Source organism: Saccostrea cucullata, unplaced genomic scaffold (genome assembly GCF_032062105.1).
Source record: "Saccostrea cucullata isolate Sc308-1 unplaced genomic scaffold, CSIRO_AGI_Scuc_v1 ctg6269, whole genome shotgun sequence".
Classification (NCBI taxonomy): Eukaryota; Metazoa; Mollusca; class Bivalvia; order Ostreida; family Ostreidae; genus Saccostrea; species Saccostrea cuccullata.
Genome location: NW_026920553.1, coordinates 16,463 through 32,850, shown reverse-complemented (window position 1 = coordinate 32,850; position 16,388 = coordinate 16,463). Strand labels below are relative to the sequence as shown.

At 31.6% G+C, this 16,388-nt stretch overlaps 1 pseudogene; it reads right to left on the bottom strand.

Moving 5' to 3' along the window:
- Positions 1–806: 806 nt before the first annotated feature.
- Positions 807–16,022, bottom strand: LOC134250933 (transient receptor potential cation channel subfamily M member-like 2; annotated as a pseudogene).
- Positions 16,023–16,388: the final 366 nt, after the last annotated feature.

Below are 16,388 nucleotides of genomic sequence, written 5' to 3'. Positions count from 1 at the left end.
AGAACTTGTTGAAGTACAAGGGTGTCCGATGCATGGCGAAATCACCCTAAACATTTCAGATTTTATGGAACAGTTGCAACGTACCCCACACATACCTGAATTAACTGGATTTTCGGATGTCAAATATTCATATCAAAAAAGTTTTCTCAGTTCCACAGAGATAGCAAAAAAGTCGTGTTCGAGGTAGCGCCGCCTGCGCCTACCATTACTCACAAAAACATAACTAATCTAATAAATCTAATAAATAATAAAATTTATGATATTTATGATTTATTCTTTAGATAGAAAAGACGATGCTAACAAGATAATTTAAAATTCATTGATGTACCTAAAGCGGTTTTAATTTTATGGCGCTAGTCCACGAACTTTTTGATTACCCCTTGTATACTAGTATGCTAATTCAAACAAATATGGCAGGATGAATCAGACTCCTGCCTTAATTATTAAAAACATGAATTCTTATTTGATGATTCTTGAAATTTAAAAGCAACAGCATTTAAAAAAAAGATATCTTATACAATTTTTGACCTTCTCGAGTAGTAACATATAATCCACCCCCCCCACCCCCCCCCCCCCCCCACCCCACCCCCCTAAAATAATTAAATGTGTACTTACTTTATATGAACTCATTGTATTTTCTTGGATTTTTTCAACATAAAGATTTTCAAATATGTTTGAGTTACAATATGTTTCAATTACTTGTATGTGATACGGAACAACATATACACCGGAATATTTAATTGCATCAATGAAAAAAAACCTACTTTAACTAAGACAAAATGAAATTAATATATATTTGAACTATGTTAAGGAGAACACACACAAATCTAAAAACAAATTAAAAAAACATGTAAATTTAACTGTATTTTTCCTTCAACTTGAATTCATGTTATTAAAGACATGGAATCGTTTCTCATGAAATTACTTATCAATTGCACAATGATCATCAAAATTGTACTTGACAAAATGAACAAAAGCTTTATGTTAAATAGAAATGTGTTTTCTATTAACCATAAAATGAATGTTCGAAAAATTGTTAATATTATCTTTCTAATACATTTTAATACTATTTCACCTTTACTAAGCATGTACAGAATCTGTAAAATTGTATCCATTTGGTTTCTCAAAAGATTTTAAAAGATTTTTTCATCTATATTTCAATGAAACTTGGATTCCTTGTTGATGCCCCGCCTACCCACTTGGTCATGATTTTGTCAATTTATAAAGGAGTCTATTAATTATATCCCAGTATGCTTTCACAATAGTTTAAGTTTTTCTGACCCAGTGATTCTTCAGACAAAGATTTTTTTTTTCTGTACTAGTAGTTTTTATGTTGAACTTTGATAGCTTAATGTGGCCCTATCCTACCTGCAGTTTCATGATTTTTCACACTTCAGAATCTACACTAGGCCACACGATGCTTCTACATAAGTTTTGAATTTGCTTTGTTAGGGGTCTTGGTCTATCTTTTTAACAAATTATACTTCCCTTCACCCAAGCTGATTTGTACCAACTTCGTTAAACGATGGCCCGGTGATTCTTGAAAAAGTTGAAAATATGAGCAAAAAAAGATAAATGGATGATTTTTGACTGTGAAGTTACCTCTACATTTGTTCATTAATCCTCCTTTTCTTCTTGGGCAGCAGCAAAGTCGGTAAGGAAGTGTTAAAAGATTGATTGGAGAAGGTATCCGTTGCTCGTAATCATTGATTACAGTACATCGGTGAAATCTCCAGAGTTTCTCGGAGTTTTGTTGAACTCTTTCAAATGTATAACTAAAAAAGAAATAATGTACAGTGTATGCATACTTATATGGTGGAATGGGTGTATAAACGAAGATTTACCTTCAAAAATACCAATGATTGGACAAAGGCTTTCCAAAATGTGTCTTATTCAGAGCAATTATATATTCATTTAAAAGTTTAAGGATAACATACCACTGCTAGTTAATTTGTGACCAAACACTTAACGTGAAAATTGACAAGTATGTTCAACTCAATTTGAAGAAATCAAACTTATCCGCACACAAGACACACACAAGATGCTGTCAATTTTCATTTCTACTCGAATGTACGTGTACCTGAACATGGCGATAACAAGATTCACCAAAAGCAGGTTAGAGAACAACATGTAGAATCCTGCTACTGCAATAACAGTCCAGTCCTCCTCGGGGCATCGGTCGATTGAAGTATCCGTCTTCCAAATACTTGTATCATTAGTACAGCCTGATAGTTCCTCCCCTTTATATAGAATAAATCAGTATGTAAGAACAGACTTATACTTATTTGACCAGAGATCTGGCGTTGATCAAAAAGATATGTTTGATATTAAATAATAACTCTTCGTTTTCCCCAACAAAAGTATTTCTAGGAGGATTTCCTTCAATAGCTGCGTGAGAGTTTATCTTGAATCCATCTATATTATAGGGGTTAAATTGAAAATGACTTGACATAACCTTACTATTCTAAAGAATATTCATATATTTCTTTCCTGTTGACAGGGATCCCTCCTCAATTCGTGTCCTGGCTTGCACTGATTACTGACGGATTTTTTTGTGTCAAGTCGAATATAAGTTTATAGTCACCCACATGGGACAGAAATTAGAGACTTTGCTATGTAAGTTGTTTATCCTTACATAACAGGTTTGAATTTAACCAGGCCATGATAAATCGTTCTTTGGACGAAAACATTAACCACAGTCCTGAATCTTGAGTCACAGAAGATGCTGACACAAACACTAAGTGTTCTGTCTTCCAGCTTAAGGTCTAAATGTTAAACCCTTCACGAGTAAAACATCCAAAGTCAGTTAAAGTGCCCCAAAACTAGTTTTTGATGTCACAAACGGTTTTGAAGACATGACCCCAAATCTTTAGTTGTTTTGGGGGTTAAATGTTATGTTAAGTGATGATCGATTTGAAAATATAAATATTACGATGTATTGATCCTGTTTACTTTTCAAAAGTAGAGGATTTCTAACCCTAATTTGATCAAAACATGATGTCACAAACAAAGGTGGTTGTATTTGTGTTTGAAAAAAATAATTTACTAATACCAATAAAGAAGTCTAAATATTGTATTTCATTACAATAAAGGGATAAAAAAAACTCATTTTTACTTACAATTTCTCTGCGATAGCGATAAAATTTTGCATTGCGAAATATGAATGTCCCATTCAATGCAGTGGATTACGTTTCAATTTTCTCACAGCTTTAACGGAATTATAATTGACATTAACGGTTATGTTACATGGATAAAATTGATCATTAAATTATCAGAATTAAAAAAAGTAATGATTTACAGGCAAATGAAAACATTTGTGCAAAAAAATGTACGAATTTTCAAAACTTTCAATTTGTGCATTTAATTGTGAATAACGTTACGCGATATTGCACACAGTTCCTAAATGCTATGAACTTCAAATATCCGTAAACTGTAGGAATTAATTTCATATTTGAATTAAAATTGAAGTCCGTGAACTACGTTACAGTGAATTACGTTATGATCAATTTAATTTTTGTTGTAAAAGAATCTTAACTAGGAGCAAAATTACCAGGAGTCTTAATTCAATGTCTTCGCTTATCATACAGGAACTAGTAGAAAGGAAGTTTACAGGCGGGAACGGTTTTGACTAATGCAGTGGTGTTAAAAATTAGTTTAAAACTGAAAATTTGACTTTTAAACGAAAAAGAACTATTTCATCGTTAACAGTGCTATTGGAATTTCATTCTGAATATGAAGGATATATGTTCTACTAAGATATCATAAATAAAAAACATTGATTCGCTCGGCGTTTAATTCAGACAAGGTCTGTATAATAGTGTAACGTAATCCACAACACTGTAACGTAATTCACACATTACATAAATACAGTTTTAATCTTAGATAATTACTAGAATAAGTAATGCTGAGCCTCAAAAGAAATTTCGGTGGTGGGAAAGGGCCAAAAAAGGAGATAACTACCTGGAAAAAGAGGTCTAAAGTGTAAGAAAATGTATTATTATATAGCTAATAAATAGTCTCTAATAAAATACTACCAAAAATCTAGAGAATTTTAACGTTCAATATCTTGACGATTTATTGAACGCTTACTTTGTATTACGAATATGAGTATGCCCGAAACATTCCGAATACGAGCGTTCAATATCGAACGCCCCGTTGTAAACAAAAAAAGTCGTCTGGTCAAATTCTTAGAGCTAAATTAAAGAAAGGAAGTGGCATCTAGGTAAGATGTGTTTATTTTTCACACAAAAATGAAATTATTTATCAAAATATAGTACGTATTAGACCCGTTAAAACCTAAATAAGCAAATCAAATCGCTCGGTAGGTTCATCGGAATGATGCGATATTGAACGCTTACAGAACAGACGTGAATACTGATACTACAAAATCATTAGCTTGAGAGTTTTTTTTAGTTGGAATAATGCAATATAAATTATGTCAAAATGTTTTAGCTATATAATAAAGGAGTTATTAAACTTATATTGGTGAATATTGGCACTCGTTTGCTGTTCAAATGCACTCGCAAGCTCGTGCATTTGAACAGCCAGCTTGTGCCAATATTCACCAATATAAGTTCAATAACCCTATATTATGTACCCATTTCATAATTGGCCTAATAATCACCAACATCTCAATACAGAAATAAACAGTTCTTTTCAATAGTAAAAGGGTCTAGAAAAGGTCCAAAATCTGTTTAAGGTAGGATTCTTCTCATATTTCTAATATTTAAAAATTAATGAAATGTTCACAGAATCAAGAAGACAATACCAGTAAGTGATAGTATCAGTGAAATTAAATTTGGCCGTTTTTATTAGAGGCAAGGTCAGGTCAAGGTCATTATCTTTTTCCTTGACATTAAGAATAAGAAATAACTGTTGCCAATCATGTGATACCTACTTCTATTTCAAAAGTTTAATGATTGTTCCTTTTTGCATAAAAACATATTACTATATCGGGTCTATAGCATGATATTACCAAATTTACATAAATAATTTAACTTAACTGGATATTGGCTAATCCGAATTTTCTCTGATTTTCTGAATTTTTTTTAGGATATATTAGTGATTTTCATATGCTTCCTATATTTAACTTTTTTCTTAATTTTACATATGATAAAGTAGTTTTATAAATGTGCAAAATGATACAAAAACAAAAGGTTTTGACCGTTTACTTAGAGAAAAAAAAAACTTTTTATGGATTTTTGGCTCAAATCTGCACTTTGATAGGAAGCGTTTAAAAGCTAAAAGAGTTCTAGTTTGTTTGCAAAATCAAATTTATTTGATATTTTTTGAAAGTTTAGTCCCTCATTATTAATCTAACTTACATTTGAAAATTTCTCCAAGACTTCGTTTGTGTAAAAATTATAACTAAATTCATTGTTCTATCATAATTTTGAAAGGCAGAAAAGAAGATATTTTCATACGCCACCATTCCGCCAAAAATATAGTCCCTGCTAGTTTTCAAACGCAGTTTACCATTTCTATTTAAAGTTGTACAATTGTGATGAGGAAAGAAAAATATGGTTTTTTAAATTCCTTACACCTCAATATATAAGACATATAAGCAAATATACTTTGAATGTTTCATCTAGTCAGAAACCAGAGAAGAATCCTACCTTAAAGAACTACATAGAACACACCTTAATAAGAAAATTCTCCTTACTTTAAATTTTTTTTCAATATTGATACTTACAATCTGGTATGTGAATTACGTTACATTGTTTGTTTTATAATACAAGATTGATTTTGAAATATAATATGATTTAAGGATGTATTCTTCTGATACCCGGAAAAAACGTGCAATAAACTTTCCACGTGTTTATATTTTTCTGAAAGTGTAATATCCAAGGAATAATTTAAAGACAAGAAAAGTGTATGTTAGTGTTCATATAAGAGAGATACAACCCCTCAAACATAGGCCAAAATAGAGCATGGGAAATTTCATTAAAACAGCTATTAGACCATAAAAATACCTCATAAACTTATAAATACAATTAATTTAAACATAATTTGGCTTAAATTTACTTGAAAGTATTGCAAAGTTAATTTTTTAAGCAAAATATGAGCAAAAAAACACCAGTTAGATAACTTGTACCCAAAAATGTTGTACACCGGTGTCAAAATTAGGCAGATTTTTTCCCCATGAAATTGCTCAAAAAACCAGAGAAAAACATATTTCTACAATTAAACTTTTTGGGAAAATTGCTGTACAGTTTCTTTAGGTATTATGGTTCCTTTTCATAGTATGAAAAGTAGGGGTTAGTGTACATATAAGAAAGTTTTGATATTTTTTATATCCCCACCCCCTATTTCTTTTTCAGCAATTAGAAACTCAAGCATCTCTTTTATGTTTCAGAGTACTTGTGTGTACAATCAGAATACTTTTTGACAAAATAATTTTGCAAATGAGCAATGACAAGGTAAGTTCCATTTTTATTGAAAAAGCAGCTGTCAATGATATAAAAAAGCCTGGACTTCAATTTATTGTGGGGTATTGTTGTGTATTGAAAAAGTCGTAAGTTTTTAAGCTGCTGATTTTGGTAAAATCTTATGATGAAAGTGTTGAAATCAAACCAAATCTGCGGGAGAAGTAGATGAAGTCATCACTACATGTCCATGGAGGGCTGTTAATTTGACCTACATGGATATTCGGCACCCGGGGCCATTGAGTAGTGAAGGCTTGTTTTGTGCCATTGGGTGAAACACGGAACCTTTGTTTAAACGGCTTCATCCGTTCAGCCTTCACCAAATATTCAAAATTTGTGTGATAATTTCAGGTAATAATTGCAATTTTGTTTAAAAAAGCTTTTATGAACAAAAAGTAATTATAAACACATAAAACTTCATAATTATAGTTCGTTAGATGTCCTCTCTTTTTCTTTTGCCCTGCGAGTTCTGGATTGGGTTCTGGTTTGTGGTCTTGGATGGTGGCTTCCCTGGGATTAGTCAAATCCAGTCCCACTTTCTCAATCTGATTTGCATGGTTTTTTCCATCCAATTTTAATGGTTCTGAAAACCTCTCTTCTAAAGTTCTTCATTTGTGATTCTTGTGACATGACTTATCTGAAAAAAATTATTTTAGAAAAAAAATTATAAATACTGGTTATTTCATTGTTTAAAAAATGTAAAATCATTATTTTGTCTATCTGACTTTGTTTTTATGAACCCAAGCCTGTAGTTTACAATCAAATAATTTCTATATGTTCTATGATGTTTCAGAAATATTCTATTTTTTAACCCGAATAGGCCGCCATAGAAGGAAGCGACCTAGTTTCTTATCGAATGTAAACAGCTAAAAATTAGAGATGTTATCTTATTGTTTTCGTACGGTATGTCTATAAATTTGGGATATATATTCTGCATTTACAATATCAAATGAAATTTATCATATACTACGAGTTAAAGTTGCAATAAAAAGGATAATACGAATGCTGAGGTCTGCACAAATCTGAAAACGTTCCGTACATGTGACATGTTTATGCAATGTTTCAGATTGCTATGTGACAGTATACTAGATATTTTAAAACTTTTGTATCTATAATGCATAAACATTACTATTTTCAATAAGTTAGAAAGCATTGGAAACCTACATTTTCGCTTTTCCACTACTACTGGAACGTCGTCTGACGTCAACACACTTCGGCGCTCTAGGCTGGCATGTTTGGGGCACCGCTTACGAGATTGTACATGGCCTGATTGTGATATCGGCGATATTTAAAATGCTTTCAAATTTCTGTCGACTCTCTTAACGAGAATACTTTTAACGGTGTCATTCAGCATTCCTGTCGCTTTGAAAGGGGCGATCCCGTCTTTTTCTTCTCTCGATCATTTCGATTTCACTTCTTTGGCCTATGTCGTAAATATCGTAATTTTGCACACGTCTTGGTCATCAATACAACATAGAAAGATTTTTTATTTAAAAATAAATATAGTTAAACATGTAAATCATAAAAACTTTTAAAAATTGCTTGTGAATTGTTATCAGTTTGAATTTTACGACATGTCTAAGTACGAAGACCCACTTGGGGTAAAATGATCAGAAGAATTCATCCTTAATGCTAACTCCAACCAAACTTCAATGAGATGCCAGAATTCGTGTAGATATAATGTTTAGATTATCTGTAATAAGTAGTAATTTTGCACTTTCAGAATATACAGCTTTTTATTGCATCTGACATGTAACAGGGTGTGTGAAATATGACTTTATATTAATTGATGTTTTTACAATAATAACAATCTAAATATATATAATTATGATGTCTATTGCAAAGCTATTGCAATATTTATAATCATTTTCTGTATTCTAATTTGTAATAATGCAGTTAGTTTTGATTTTAGTGATGAATGTGAATTACGTTAACAAAGAAGACAGTTTGTCTCTGTCTCAAAATAAATGTTTACATTGAATTTCAAAGTGCAAAAACTTGAGAGTCATTTTGTAAAAGGTATACTCATAGAAGTACATGCAAACTTTTTTGTTAATTTGAGTATACGAGTCTAATCAAAGAAAAAATAAGATTTCATTTTCTCAAAATCCATATTCTTCTTTTTCGTAGATTAATTGAATGTAAATATGGAATAATTTTTAATTTATTGAAAATTTTTAATTGCACTATGGTTTTAAATTGGATAGTTATTTTATCTCTATCAAATACGACTACTTGAAACACCATTTTGTATGCTTTCGTAATAATTAATTTGAATTTTTAATAATATCATAAGAAATAACGTAATTCACTGCAAAAATTACATTGGATATGTCCCATATGTGAGCATAATATAATATCCCCTTTCAAGAGCTATCATATGTGTTTTCTGATCATTCGAATATTGTTCAATCAAAATTAAAACATTTCCTTTGTATTCCAAGTTGAAAATCCTCAGCCGTTTTTTGATATTTTTTGGGGCACTTTAACTGACATTGGATGAAAAGGCAACTTCCCTAGCCAAGGATTTCTGGTACGCATTTCTCCTCATCATCCCTTGCCAAAAGGTGATGTGAAAAGACGGGACTGTTTTTTGTCACGTGATCTCTAAATTTGAACAGGTAGCACAAATTGCATTATTTACAGAAATAAATAAAGTGAATCATTTTCACTTGAAGTATTTAAAGATTAATTATAAGAATGCATTGATTTTTCATTTGATATGTTCTTTGCAAATTTACAATTTCAATATAGGTTCTTATTCATATTCTATACTTATCTTAAGATTTTTAATGTCACTATATCAGATTATTTATTCATTAGAATAGCATGTGGCCGTTGTTTACATGCATTTTTCATAACCAAGAGTAAAGAGTCAAAATATGTCCCCCGACGCAGATATTGTCTTATACCATAGACAATTGCTGATTGGTCTACAAATTTCGATCTACTCTGACAATTTGACAAAAAAAATCCCAACTTTCATGAACATCGTATGCCAAGGGCTTATGAGGAGAATAATATATCAGAACCCCCTGGCTAGCTAAGATGGTGTAAGCTGTGGCGTTTCATAAGGGTGAACATTTAACGAAAGGTTTTTTTTTAATCTTTGAGCAACAATACACATTGATTTAAAATTGATAAGCTGGTTATAGAAAATAATTTCCTGACGATAACATTTAGCACATCAACGTTGAAGAAAATTTAAAACAAAAATCTTTGATAATTCTCTCTGCATTGAATAATTGAATTGATTTACCTTCCAATACTTCATTGTTAATTTCACCGTATAACTGCCAGTAAGGATAATAGATGATCGTCCAAATCCTCCAGTTAACCCAGTTTCCCCTCCATATTGTTGGATGATCTGGTCACAGGTTAGCGTGGTAGTACATACCTACTCCTAGTACAACAAACACTGCAAGACCGAGGAAGTAGAGGAGATCCTTTAACTACAAGATACTAACATTGCTAAGTGCTATTCCCATTTTATGAATGAATTGATCATGATTTACTCACACTATTTCTAAAAAAAAAAAAGGTAACAAACAACATTTTTTTCTCGACCTTTCAAATATTGACATTAAAAGACATCAACGTTCAATCAGTTGCTAGTGAGATCGAGGTAAGTCAGTTTAAATGTTTTAGAAAAAAGGTCATGTTTCCTGGATACTCTGAAAACGATCAATACTTATTATATACCATTTCTTTAATCATGATTAGAGTTGGTCCCATTTTTCTGTGCACTAGAAAGACTTCAAGAAACCTCAGGTACATAACAAGTAGGGACAGAGATAACATTCTTCTGGCTACGGTGTAATTAGTGGACGGATGAAAATGGCGTACAAACAACGCAATGATCAATAAGACATATGACACAAGATCCACCATATTCTAGAAGTCGTAGAGGTGCCTCTTAAGTCTAGAGTACAAGCCGCGGTGGGATCGACCTTCTGATTCCAAACAACCCTATAAAGTAATAATTACAATGAAATGTGAATGTTATGCAATATATTTGTGTTGATATGATGAACATTTGATTTAATCTCGCCCCCGTAGCGCAGTGTCTGCTATAGAGTCAAATAGAATATTTTCTGCATTTTTTAGAAGATCAAATAAGAGAAAACACGTGCCATTCAAACCACAATATAAGAGCACATGGAGAAATTACATATTAAAAATGTTTCTATTTACGTGAATTTTAGTTATATGTTGCTGTTTTCTGTGTTTCACGTATTAGTTGATCAAGTAACCAAAAGATATCTGAATATTGACCAAACGTTTTTGATATTTTAATCAATTACTGTGGAATCATCGGAAAGACAAATAAATTCTCATGCAGAGTTTTGACACGGGATTCACTTTCATTGAGAGGGGAAAAAAATCCTTCATCTTATTTGAAGTAAATTATATCTCCTTCACCGACAGGAAAAAAAATAATCTGAATCAGAAATTTCTGTCAGTTCCCTCAGAATCCAATATTCATCTCTTACAAGGAAGCTTATGAGTTCTTCTATAAGGTCACCAGCTCCCCATAAATACACGTAATATTCAAATATTTTGGATATATCTAGTGAGTAGTACTCGTCTCCAACACCAGTCAACACAAAGGCACTGTAAAACACCAGCATGACGAAGAACATGACCTGTAAGTAAATGAATATAGCAAATACATGTAGATTTATTTTACACCTGTGATTTCTTTCTATTTAAACTGTATAAACCTCCTCTTTTTTAACAACTGTTCCTGGAATTTGATTTTTGTGCTACATAGGCATCAGAATATTCACTGGAAGCATTTCGTTTTCCTCTTTTTTCATCTTTAAACTTTTTTTTTATCCGGATTACAAGTAACAAGTTTTATTTGTTTTATCCGGATCATAACACAAGAAAAGTCGTCTTCGTGTAATAAAAGCATATATACACTGACTACTCGGATATAAGAAAAAATTTTCCTCGGTTTTAAGAAAAAGCAGAATGCGAGAGAAGAATTTTGTAAAGATTTGACCATTAATCTTTAAGGTCAAGTCTAGTAAATGTCTTTAGACTAATGTTCTGGTGCGAGATCTATAATATTATGAAGTCATAATCATTTCAAATCTCTTTTTTCCGTACTTTACGGTTCTAATGCAATTATCTAGAACGTGAAGTATTTTTATGGAAAAGTAGTCCCGATACCGACATTATTTCTCAAGAAGAGGCCAATAACTTACAAAATACAGTGAAACCTGTCTTATCCGACATGCCATTGGAAATTAAATTTATGTCGGATTAAACAGTTTGTCGGATTACTCAGTGTTGGCTATTTCTGTCACATTTCAAGTCCAAACAAAGATGTATAGAGCTACATGTATTGACAATACATCGTAGCAAATTTCAAACTTACACTTTTCGTTTGATCACTTGACCTGGCTATTCTCCTAAATTAAATTGTTGAATTTACTTATGAATTTAATGTGATACCATTTTTCTCTAATAAAATGACTTATAAAAATTGTTTTTTTAATATTTATTGCCATTTTTAATCAGCACATGTTTACATTCCTTCTTCGATAGCCGCCATTTTGGAAACGGAAGCAGACTAAATGCCTGACTTTATTCCGTAATTTATTTCCCCCAAGATAAATAGTACGTAATATTAAACAAAAAAAATTGTTTTTTTATTTGTTTCTTTAATATGGTTATGTATTTCATACTGTTTGTGACAATTCTCAATTTTATGGTCCTGTTACTTTGATGCATTTTAATGTCCAAACAAATTGTCACACACAAGCTTATAGTTAAATAATTAAAATCTAACCTTGGAAAAAATTGCAAACAATTATCATAATTATCGATTACATCACTGAAAAGTAATTTAAACCCGAGATGATCATCATAACTGTATCAAAACATATCAATCTAGTGTGCCAATTATTAACACAGGTAAGGTGACTGCGTGCGTTCAGCCGTAACTAATCCCCTCATTATCATACTCAATGGGTCATACAGTGTAAACAAAGGCTTCACCACTGGGGTTTAACCAGCCGTGTAATTATGTCGGATAACACAGGTGAAACTGCAATGCAATTAATAGGCCGTGTTTACAAAGAGATGTCGGAATTCAGAATGTACAGTGGTCGGATTGTAAAGTATTTTTCTATATAAGTTATATAAAGATATTTTTGGGAATAAAGATTTACGTCGGAAGTGCCAGTGCGCCGGATTGCACAGTGGTCGGATTGGACAGTGGGCACTGTACCGTTTTCTAAGAGACTGTAGGCAATCTGGATACATTTTCTCTGTCTGATAAGGGAAAAAAAAACTCCCATGATCATGGCTGGTTTTCGTAATTTTTCATTGAAAAATTTAAAGATATGATTTTAATCTTTTTTACCAACAAATTATGCCCCGAGCACCTTATTTGACCAAGCTAGAAAGTTATAAAACATCATATAAAACATCATTTAAGGAATGTATTTCTAAAATTCATAAATCTGTAGGCACCTTTCACTTACTTGATCTTGACCTCTACAAACCGGACAAAGAAAATGTCATGGTTATCATGGAATTTAAGAAACAATATCAGGGGAAAGATCATCAATTTTACAATACTAATCTGAATCTATGAACCAAACCACTATAACAATAGTGAGTGCTTTTTTATATTGACTGAGACCTACTTTTAAGTTTGATCGGTTTTGGAATGTTCTGAAAAGACTTTTAATTTTGTAAACTTTCGAAAGAATTTCTTTTTAAACAGGGTCAGAATCTTTTTTTATTGTTGGATTGTTGATTGTTGTCTGAATTATTTTTTTGTGACTTTTCATGTTTTGAAATAAGATAGCTTTTTTTATTAACTTAAACTATTAGTTTACTATAGTAAATCAAAGTTCCAAAGTTTTCACCACAGTAAATCAAAGTTTCAAAGTTTTCACTGTAGTAAATCAAAGTTCCAAGATTTTCGCTATTGTAAATCAAAGTTCCAAAATTTTGACCACAGTAAATCAAAGTTCCAAAGTTTCACCATAGTAAATCAAAGTTCCAAAGTTTTCACCACAGTAAATCAAAGTTCCAAAGTTTTCAGCATAGTAAATCAAAGTTCCAAAGTTTTCGCTATAGTAAATCAAAGTTCCAAAGTTTTCACTGTAGTAAATCAAAGTTCTAAAGTTTTCACCATAGTTATTCCAAGTTCCAAAGTTTTACGTACAGTAAATCAAAGTTCATAAGTTTTCACCATTGTGAATCAAAGTTTTATAGTTTTTTCATAATTACATTAATAACTTACATAGTTTTATTAATTTTCTTCTAATACTATTTAACTGCTTTAAGGGGGGTGATATTGGTTTGTTTGGGCTAGGTTTTGTTGTTCATTTTAATTTAAATATCCAAAGTAATAATATAAATGCACAATTTTATTTAACAGTAGGAAAAAAAAAACATGTTGACTGAAGTTAATAAAGCAAATATTTTGATTGTAAAATGACGCAAATCTTATCTGATAGTATTTTCTGTTAGGGATACCCAAAAAATAATCAGAGGGATTAGAAAGCTAATTTATGAAATACATGTCCGACAGATTAAATTGTTAACATTTAGCTAAAACGTTACGGTAAAGTATAGTGATACATTGCATAATCTTGTAAGTCATTACATTGAAAGCAACAAGTCAAGTATAAACAGCAGTAGAATCATTCACAGAATATGCGAGTTTCGAGATTGCAACTCTCCTACGATAGAGTCGCAAAAAGTATCCATTTCAGCATGGAGGTGGGACATGTTGTTTCTGTAAACAAACATGTATAAATAAATGCACGATATTTATGGCTTTAAAAATTATTAAATGTTATAGAAAGATAATAATGTTAAGCAGTGATGCATTTGATGTTTTTATAAAGCTCAACTATGCATATTTACAAATCTTCTTTCAATTATAGGGTACTTAAAAACGAAAGCCGATTTTCTTGATTGTACAAACATTTTTCTAAAAAAAACATTAGTGGGTTTTTTAAAGTTATAATAAGGAAAAGAATCAATGTGTCATTTAGATTGCTGACGTGTAATGAGCATTTGCACGTTTACCGTATTTATTAGAGGTCCATATGTCTTCTTCCGTCTGAAAAGTCTCACATCCACTGATATTTTCTTTTTTGTTATAATTTTGCTTTAAAAATAATGCCTCCACATTAATTCGGTTATTCTCGAGTTATAGAATACATCGTGACAATCACGTTGTTATGATAAACCCAGTATATGATGATGCAATGTATCCAATATATAAATATCTGTCCCACCTGTCTGTTTACGCAACAACCAAACTTCCCTCATCAACAAATTAAAAGAGCTCAACAAGGGAGTTAATCTCGAAACTTGCGTATTAGATCTTAATTCACTTACATAATTGAACATGTATTTTGTGATTGGGGCCCCTATAAATTCTTTGGGTTTTCGTAATCCGGACTGAAAAAGATATAACTAGAATGAAAATATATAAACAAATGCAACTAGTCAAACAAAAACGTTCTATCAACATTCTCAATTTCTCAATTTTTATGCTGTCCACTTCTTAATAAAAAATTTCGATTATTTTTTTATATGTTGGAAATATAAACTGCATGTCTGTCTATATCGTAGTCAGATAGTGTAGAGTCAGATTTGTTCAAAGATTGACCCTAGGTGTAGTCACAATAAATGATCAAAGTTTTACATACGAATATATAGCAGAAATCTTTTAAAAATTTTTCCAGATCAGCAAAGCAATGATTGGTCATATTTATTCGAATGCATCCTCAGTTGGTGTAGAAGTTTGCTCAAACAATCAGCCAAGGGGAATAGATTGGGGTCACAAAGGATAATCAAAATTTAACATATGAGATTGTAGGTAAAATCTTCAAAACTTTTCTCAGGAACATCAAAACTATGATTTGACACATTTTTATGGAAGCAGCCCAGTTGGTATAGTTTCAAGTTTGTTCAAATCATAACTCACGTAGGGTAGGGTGTATCCTCAACGGACGATCAAAGATCTCCAAAGGAATAAATAGAGAGATCTTTGAAAATCTTCTAAAGAACAAGGCCATGGTTGGTCATATTTATATGGAAGCATCCTCAGTCATTGTAGATTAAATTTTGTTGGAATCAGGAAGTAGGATGTGGCCTCAACGAAAGTTTAAATTTGTAGGGAAAAAATACAGTAAAAAAAATTAAGGAAAACTTTGATTGTTGTAGATTGAGTTTTGTTCAAATAATCATACCCCCTTCCTAGACTATTAGGAGTGAGTCGGGACCACTAATGCACAGAATTTTTAAAACATAAATTGATTTTTTCTTCTTTTTTTTCCCATGCACAGTTTTTATGTGAGCGACTTGGCCCCTAGGTGTGATGTAAAAGATACTATCAGTCAACATAATTACTGAATTTTTATCGGTCAGAATAAACAAATTGTCCTATTTTGATACCTTCACAAATGGTTTAAAGTCAGGAGCTAAATTGTTGTACCAACGTTTGTTCATGTTCTTCTGAGAGCAAGTGTGAGCAACGATGTCGTACATGAAGTTTTCATGCGCAAAGGTTAGAGGGCAAGACTTTATACCCCATACAACAGCCTCGTCATCCATAATATGACCGTGCAAAATGTATATTTTGCACATTCCTATATATTTTATACTTTCGGCTTGTTTATTAATTAATGTATTTAACATACGCAATCTTGTGAAATTCTTCTTGATACGGAAGTGATAAAATGTAACTCAATGTTTATAAAAAGTCTTAACTGTAACAATGAAATAATAAATCAAAGCCATTAAATATTGCTTAAGGACAAATACTTATCAGATAGTGCGGACAGATGGACAATGCATTTCAAGATCAAAAGAGTGTTTGACACTAATTGAGTTAAAACGTTTAGGTAACAATTAGCGGATTAACGCAGGTCACATAATGGGCGTTAACCTTTAGAGATGGTCAGTCTTGAGTAATAAAGA